General features: G+C 41.6%; 1 protein-coding gene across 1 annotated transcript in view; it reads left to right on the plus strand.

Annotated features, from left to right (window-relative positions):
• The first annotated feature begins 585 nt into the window (after positions 1-585).
• Positions 586-7,868, plus strand: part of LOC106821571 (engulfment and cell motility protein 1-like) — a 12,288-nt gene continuing 5,005 nt past the window's right edge. Inside the window, exon 1 of the mRNA XM_014826442.1 lies at positions 586-699. The gene's annotated coding sequence lies outside the window, so the exon portion shown is untranslated. The remainder of the gene's footprint in view (positions 700-7,868) is intronic.

The following is a 7,868-nucleotide window of genomic DNA, read 5'->3' on the forward strand; positions in this document are numbered from 1 at the left end:
AATTGTATATACAAACTAAGATTAAATTAAATCTATGCTATTATTAACCGATTATCCGATTATAATCGATTATCGATCGGTTAAGGGAAACCGATAATCGATTATGAAATTCCAGCCGATTCCCATCACTAGCACTTAATATCAAACCCTGATGCGCTTTTTTATAGCAATGTGTTGCCAATAAAACGAGTGTTAAATTAAATTATTCTGAGTTGTAATGACAGAAATATCCATTTATACATACATAACTATGGCAGAAATTGAAACGGAGAAATCAGCGTTTTTTCTACTTTTCACTTTGATCGACCGCCTGTGCAAAATTGGTGAACAGATGTAAAATATCTACTGTTAATACGTACTGCGACATATGCATGGCTAACTGAAACCACTGAATTGGTAAAATGTATTGTGCACCTTGAAAAATTGTGAGAAATTACGAGGTTACCATTGCAATTTCGTGCCAAAGGTGCGAACGATGTGTGCCTATTATGTGCCCAGGCCTATATGTAAGGCTATGTATCGAGGTGTTAATGCTATTTTCAGCCGCACAGCAATTCCCACTATCGCTGGCAGATGACAGCTGTAGAAGAGTTGTTGCTGGTGGATATAATCATATTGGCATAGTGAATACCAAAAAGATGCTGGTTGTATCATGTCTCGGACGACATCAGTCACGTCAGCCGCTATGGGGTGCCAACGGTAAAAATATTATTTAGCGTATAAAGTCATTATTTGACTAATAATGCCTTTATATAATTAATATATTATATGTTAAATAATGTATTATTTGCTAAATAATACATTATTTTACAATTAATATATTATTTTATATATATAAAGACATTATTTAACTATATATATTATTTAAATTATAATCATTTATATAGATTAAATAATACATTATTACAGTATAATATATTATATATTATATAATTATAATATCTTTATATGTAATATAATGTATTAATATATTATATTATATATTATATATTTATACATATATTATATAATTATATAATACTTATTTAACATATAATATTTAATATATTATATAATATTTATATATATATAATATAGTTATATGTTAATAATGTTTATATAATTATATATATATGTATATAATTATATAATAAATATTTATAATAATTAATATAATATATTATTAACATATATATATATTATATATTATATAATATATTTTATAATTATACATAATATATTATAATATTAATATTTTTTACGTTTCGGCACCTGGTTTTAGTATGCTGGTGTGGGGCCCTTACACGTGAAAACGCAGCAAAACGAAAACAATGGATGCAGCATGTTTCAAGCTTAACATGCAAGCTTGTACCAGCGAATATCAAAGAATTGCGCACGCTTGGATGCAGGCACTGGTAATCTTAGTTAATTTGGAAGTTGGTTTTATGACTGTGGTTAACCTAGAACTACTATAGATCCAATCTGACTGTATTCTTTTGGATGCTTATAGCCTAAGGCGGCTAAAGCTCCAGCACGGCACAATAGGCACAGTCGATTGGAATCTAGTTCTAGGATTTAACCTGATATTGTCAGAAACCTAACTTCAAAGTAACTAAACTTACGTGCGGCCTGCTTGGCAAAGTTTGTAATATTAGTCGGTTTGCCGGCCTATATTCTAATATGTTGACCTGCAATAGTTAATTTATTTGAACTTTTTTCTGAAATGTGTTATATGATAGTTAGGAGAGCTGATTTAGCTTGGTTTGTACCTTGTGCAAGCGTTTGAGCATTTCTTGGAATTCATAGATGGCCGCCGCCGTATCTTGGATTTTGGTCAATTTACAATTTGTAGATCTCGATGCCCTAGAGTTCATCGCAATACCTCTTTTAGGGGTTTCGAGGGGAGGGAGTCCATTTCTGGAGTATTTTTTAGATTATGGGGTTCAATGTCAGGTCAAAATGCGTGGACGTCAAATAAGACACTTTAATGTAAATTCACTGTTATAGCATAGTATATATAGGCTGACACTATGACTTGAACATTTACAAGACCAAATGGGATGAAAACCCCCACACCATGGTCATGGAGTTCACCCAGCATTCGCAGCGATCATCGAGACAGGAACAGTTGGTGTAATGCGAGCTCACGATCCCCGCAGGTTAAGAAACACGAGGATTCATCTCAGCAACTCATAGCGCAATAGGCTATACAGCTGCACACTATCCAAGGACGCTTCCAAGCTGAATCCACTCTGATTCCAAGAAAGTCTGTCGCGCAGAGAGTCACGCTTCAATCGCTGCAGTGAGTTTCAGTCAGCAGCGAGACGCGCCTTTGGCTGTGCAAGTCCATGAGAGTGACAAGGCTGTCGAGTGGGCGGGCTTCAATGCTCAGCAGACCCGACTAGGTGGCGGCCTGCCCATAAGCCGAGACACTGGGGGTGTTCCTGCCGCCGATGATCGATTCACATCGCCTCACCAGAACACCGTTCTGACTACGCCCTGTATCTCGATGAGGACTTCAAAACTTTCGGGATGCAGTACACCCACTCTCAGTTTGATTCGCAACTATATTAGACTGCCATGCCTAGTCCAATGAAAGGACCCTCAGCGCTGGCAATCTTATTTCAGCGATTCCGCGGACATGATGCCTCTATGAGTTTCCTGGGTGTAATAGGCGACACTGAATGAAGGCATTGCTGTGAGTTCTCATCAGATGCGCAGCACTTTCGGTGGCATGACCAGCATATCACCGGGAAGACGTGAAAGAAGATCTAGGGGATACCGTTCTATCATCCGGCGTGTTAGCTGCAGAGTTTCTTACTCAAATGGTGCCAAGACTTCCAAGAGCTGAGTGACTAACTGGAGACCAGCATGAAAAACGCCCAACTGGAGGGTATGGGTGGACTGTCTCATCAACGCCGACACTGGCTGACGCTCCTGTTCCTGCGTGTGAGAGGAACGGAATGGTGGATTTCTCTCCGTCCAGACACTGTCTCAGGCATAGGCTGCGTTATTCTTCTTCGGCGCAGGTGCGACCAGCAATTTGCCCGATACTAGAGCTGGATATGTGCGACATATGGAGCACCTTCCCAGCATGCCGGCAGGGACTATCTTGCAGCGCGCCATGTCTGTCGCATTCTGATGCGGGCGGCCGTAGTTTACCAGCCGATCAGTTCGCGGACCGACTTAATCAAGCGAGGAAGGGTGCTGGAGGTATTGAAGGGCCATAATCGCGAGCGCCGAGCAAGTGGTGTGTGGAGTAAAGTTTCAGTGTGTGTGCCCAACCTCGACATCGCCATGGAAGCATATGTCACAGGTGAAGCTGGGGATGAGGAGAAGGCCACGTCGGTGGTCGAGTGGATAGAGGGAGAAGACAAGCACAAGCGGAGGAAGGAGAGGGGAAGAGAAGACTGATGAGGTCGATGGGAGGAAGATGCGAGCAGGAGCTGGAGACAGTACATCACCCCCTCAACGAGCAGCATCCAGGTCTCATATAAAATGTGGCAGATGGCGAAGTGGCGCCGACACAGTGATGTTCAGGATGCATGACTATCGGAGTGAGAAACAGCAAGAGATTTTCCGCTTCATATAGTGACTTCACAACAATAAAGAAATGTCAGATCAATAGGAGGAGGTCAAGAGGCAGGTACTGTTCAAGGGGAGGCCATCTACGAATCGAGGACATGTTTAGTCGGTGTTTGGTCTTGGGGGCAAGCAGCGGAGCCGGTGGATCTATCGCAACTTTCCAGTGTTACTGTCAGTCCAATCCTTGATCGAGGTATGGATGTTTGAGGAAGGGCAACAAGGCCTGCCGTAAGTGGTCTGCGGTGTTTCTGTCAAGACTCCACTGCTCCAGAGGTGGTGGTTTGTTTGACGCGGTCAGTGCTGTACGCACGTTCGTGTGGCAGTCGCTGGGACCGAGGAGATCTGGCTGGCCAAGCTTTGGGTGGGCTCGACTGGCCACCTGGCTGGAAGAAATAGTCCTGTTCGACAGGATGCGCAAGGAAGCTCCTAGGGCAAAGGAGCAGTGACAGACTGGAGAAGGAGGAGAGCCGGAGTGGGGCTGACCAAAACCCGCTGTCCATGCGAGAGCCTATTTTTCAGCAATGCCCCAGCGAACGAAGAGTCTGCTGAACAACATCTATGGCTAACTCTCGTTCTCACAACATCCAGCTTGTCAACCGAAGAGTGGACTGTGTCGTACCACCATGCTGAGGCAGACATCACCTCTGCGCTTACATGCTAAGTGCGCAGAAGACTGGCCCAGACAATCGCATCCTCAGTGATGAACAGACGTCTTCGTCCTCCGCTGGTTTGGTAAGACATCGGATACAAGGATCGGTACATTGCCAAATTCAAATGGAAAACACGTTGGGAATGGTGAATGTCCTGGATAGTCAACAAACGTTGAGCGTTAGCGCCCAAAAGTTTGCATGGCCAGCTTCTCGTGTCCATGCGTCAGAGCTGCGATACGGTGTGTACCCCTTCGGAAAAGGAAAACAGTCAGCCACTAAGCTCCTTGGAGATAGATATACCAGCGTCTGGATTAAGTGCGTTGGGAGAGTTGGCGGCGACCGATGCTCCAACCAAGCGACAGACAGACGCTACTTCCTTCTTCCTTCTCTACGGACAGAAAAGTGTACGCCAAACGAATGATGCGCTAGCATCGCCTCCCTTACAGCCATAAAAGAAGCTCCGCCACAACTGAAGAACTGCCACCGACTGACGTTCAACCTGCAGTGCAGCTGGCTCCGACTCACCTTTAGAGTGCTACTGTGGAGCAGCAAACCAAGTGACCGCACCTGAAGAAGCTCTACATATTACCAACTTTGGTTGGAGTATTCAAAGCTCCACCATCAGCACCCGCCATCTCAACACAGCCAGTTGCCCTCAAGCGCTACGCTGGATGTAGTGAGCTGCAGGCTGCAGCACAGAGGGCAAGGCATGCAGCGCGGGAACGTGTGCGCTGCAAAGCGTGCAGGCCTTTCATGCACAGACTATTGGCAAGTGGAGGGAGGAGTCGCTGTTGTAAGTCAGTTCACGAAAAATCAGAGCACACCGGAAGACATGAAGAGGAGCTAGGCTGTACGTATGCGGACAATGACAATATGATGATGCGGATGAGGGTAATGAGATGAGAGTCAATAGAGGATTGTGGACAAGCTACGTTTATTGGTGTATGTTTAAGGCTGTTTGCTATTTTCTCGTTTGAATTTACATTAACAGTGTCTTATTTGGCGGGTCACCGTCATTTTGACCGTTGACATTGACCCATATCTAAAAAATAGATCCAGAAATGACTCTCGGTGCCCGCGAAAACCCCTAAAAAGAGGTATTGCTGACACTCTAGGGATCGGATCACAAATTGTAAATTGGACAAAATCAAGATCGACGGCTCGCGGGCCATCTTGAATTCAAGAATGCTCACGTTTGCACCAGGTAGCAACCAAGCTAATCAGCTTCTACTATATAGAACACATTTAACTGAAAAAGTTCCAAAGTAATTAACATTGCTAGGGTCAACATTTTGGCCAATGGACTATATAGCTGGTACAAGGCTTGCAGTTAAGCTTGAAACATGCTCCGAATCCATTTTTTAAATTCAACGGCTTGATATGTTCCGATGTTCACTTGTTTTTTTTTGCTGCGTTTGTCACGTGTAAGGGCCCACCGGCATACATATAAGATCAGGTGCGAACGTAAAAATAATATTACTATATATATTATATAATTATATATATATATATGTTAAATAATGCATTATATAATATATTATATGTTAAATAATGTATTATATGTTAAATAATGTATTATATAATTATATAATATATTATATAATTATATAGTATATATATATTATATAATTATATAATATGTATATGTTAAATAATGCATTATATAATTATAATAATATATATATAATTATATAATATATATATAATATATTATATAAATAAATAAAACATATTTAACATATAATATTATATATTATATACTATATTATTGTTAAATAATGTATTATTATTTATATAATATATTTAATGTTAAATAATGTATTATTTAATTATATATATATATTATATGTTAATCAATGTATTATTTATTTATATAATATATTATTTATTATATAAAGGCATTATTTAGTAAATAATGTGCTAAATAATATTTTTACCGTTGGCACCCCATAAGCAGCAGCTCACGACACATTTACACAGACAATCAAAATGCTTGAAAGTTCACATGCCTCGTTATATATGGAGAAATGAGTATGTACAGGGGTGGCACCTAGTGTTAGCCATCGATTAAACATGAAAATAAAAAATCGGTAAAATTTTACATTTTTAAAAAGCTTGACTGTATCCTTTCGTAAAACATGTTTGTTGAGGCTAAATTACTACATTCAAAGGTATGGGATATTTGTTACTATTCTGATATGCGTTTCCCAAGTATTTCGGATCTCGTTTCACACAAATCTGCAGGGCTTGTGCCATGCCTATATGAAGTGGCACATGGTCACTAGATAGCACAAGGACTACTTAAATGCTGTCTTGACATCTATAAGTAATCGTGTGTAATGCAAAACAGTACATTATTGTTCATTATTATCAACTTAAAATTGATGAAACTGCTTTTTTGAGATACAAAGTAGACTAGTGCGACAGTAAACAATTGCAGAAGCTAGACTAATTGTATAAACCTGTACATGGATACATACGGACACTAACACACAGGGAAGTATGAAGCAACAAAGAGATCATTTGTACTTTTTAGCTCACCTTGACATCGTCAAGATGAGCTATTGCCATGGGACGTTGTCCGTCGTACGTGCGTGCGTGCGTGCGTCAACATTTGGCTACGGTCAACGATAACTTGAGAACCGTTTGACCCACATGTTTCAAATTGCATAGAGTTGTTACTCCTATGGGAGAGATGTGAACGTCCTATTTTGGAGCACGCCAGTTGACCTACTTTTGAGCCACGCCCACTTTTTGGCAAAATGGAAATGGCCATGTCAGTTCAGGTTCAACGGGTTTTGCTCATTTTTGGTATGTGAATGAATAAGGACTGGCCCCAAAACATATCACACGGGTTTTGATATTTTTTTTAAATTATGCAAATTAGGTAGATTATGGCAATTTCACTGCATTCGACGAGCACGCCAGTCGACTACTTTCAAGCCACACTCACTTGTTGGCAAAAATGAAAATGGCCATCTAGATTCATTCGATTTTGTTGTTTTAGCTGTTCTCCTATATATACTCTTGTTAGCTCACCTTGACATCGTCAAGCTGAGCTATTGCCATGGGTCGTCGTCCGTCGTACGTCCGTCAACATTTCGCTACGGTCAACGATAACTCAGGAACCGTTTGGCCCACATGTTTGAAATTGGGTATAGTTGTTACTGCTATGGCTGAGAGAGTCTATGTCCCCCGGGGTACTGCCGGTACGTACCCTGGGTAGGGTCCGGTATACCGGAACGTACCCTGGTACTATCTAATATGCCGGACCGTACCTCACCTACTCCACTAACGAGTCTAGAGAGTCGCCTACGCCTACTCCCTAACCCTAACCCGAACCCGAACCCTAACCCTAACCCTAACCATATCAAATAGTGACCAGGGTACGTTCCGGTATACCGGACCGTACCCAGGGTACGTTCCGGTAGTACCCTAGGGGACATAGACCCTATGAGCCTTAGTCAGGTTCATAGGGTCTATGTCCCCCAGGGTACTGCCGGAACGTACCCTGGGTACGGTCCGGTATACCGGAACGTACCCTGGTCACTATTTGATATGGTTAGGGTTAGGATTAGGGTTAGGGTTAGGGTTAGGGTTCAGGTTCGGGTTAGGGTTAGGGTTAGGGTTAGGGAGTAGGCGTAGGCGACTCCC

This window comes from Priapulus caudatus, unplaced genomic scaffold (genome assembly GCF_000485595.1).
Source record: "Priapulus caudatus unplaced genomic scaffold, Priapulus_caudatus-5.0.1 Scaffold77, whole genome shotgun sequence".
NCBI classification, from domain to species: Eukaryota; Metazoa; Priapulida; class Priapulimorpha; order Priapulimorphida; family Priapulidae; genus Priapulus; species Priapulus caudatus.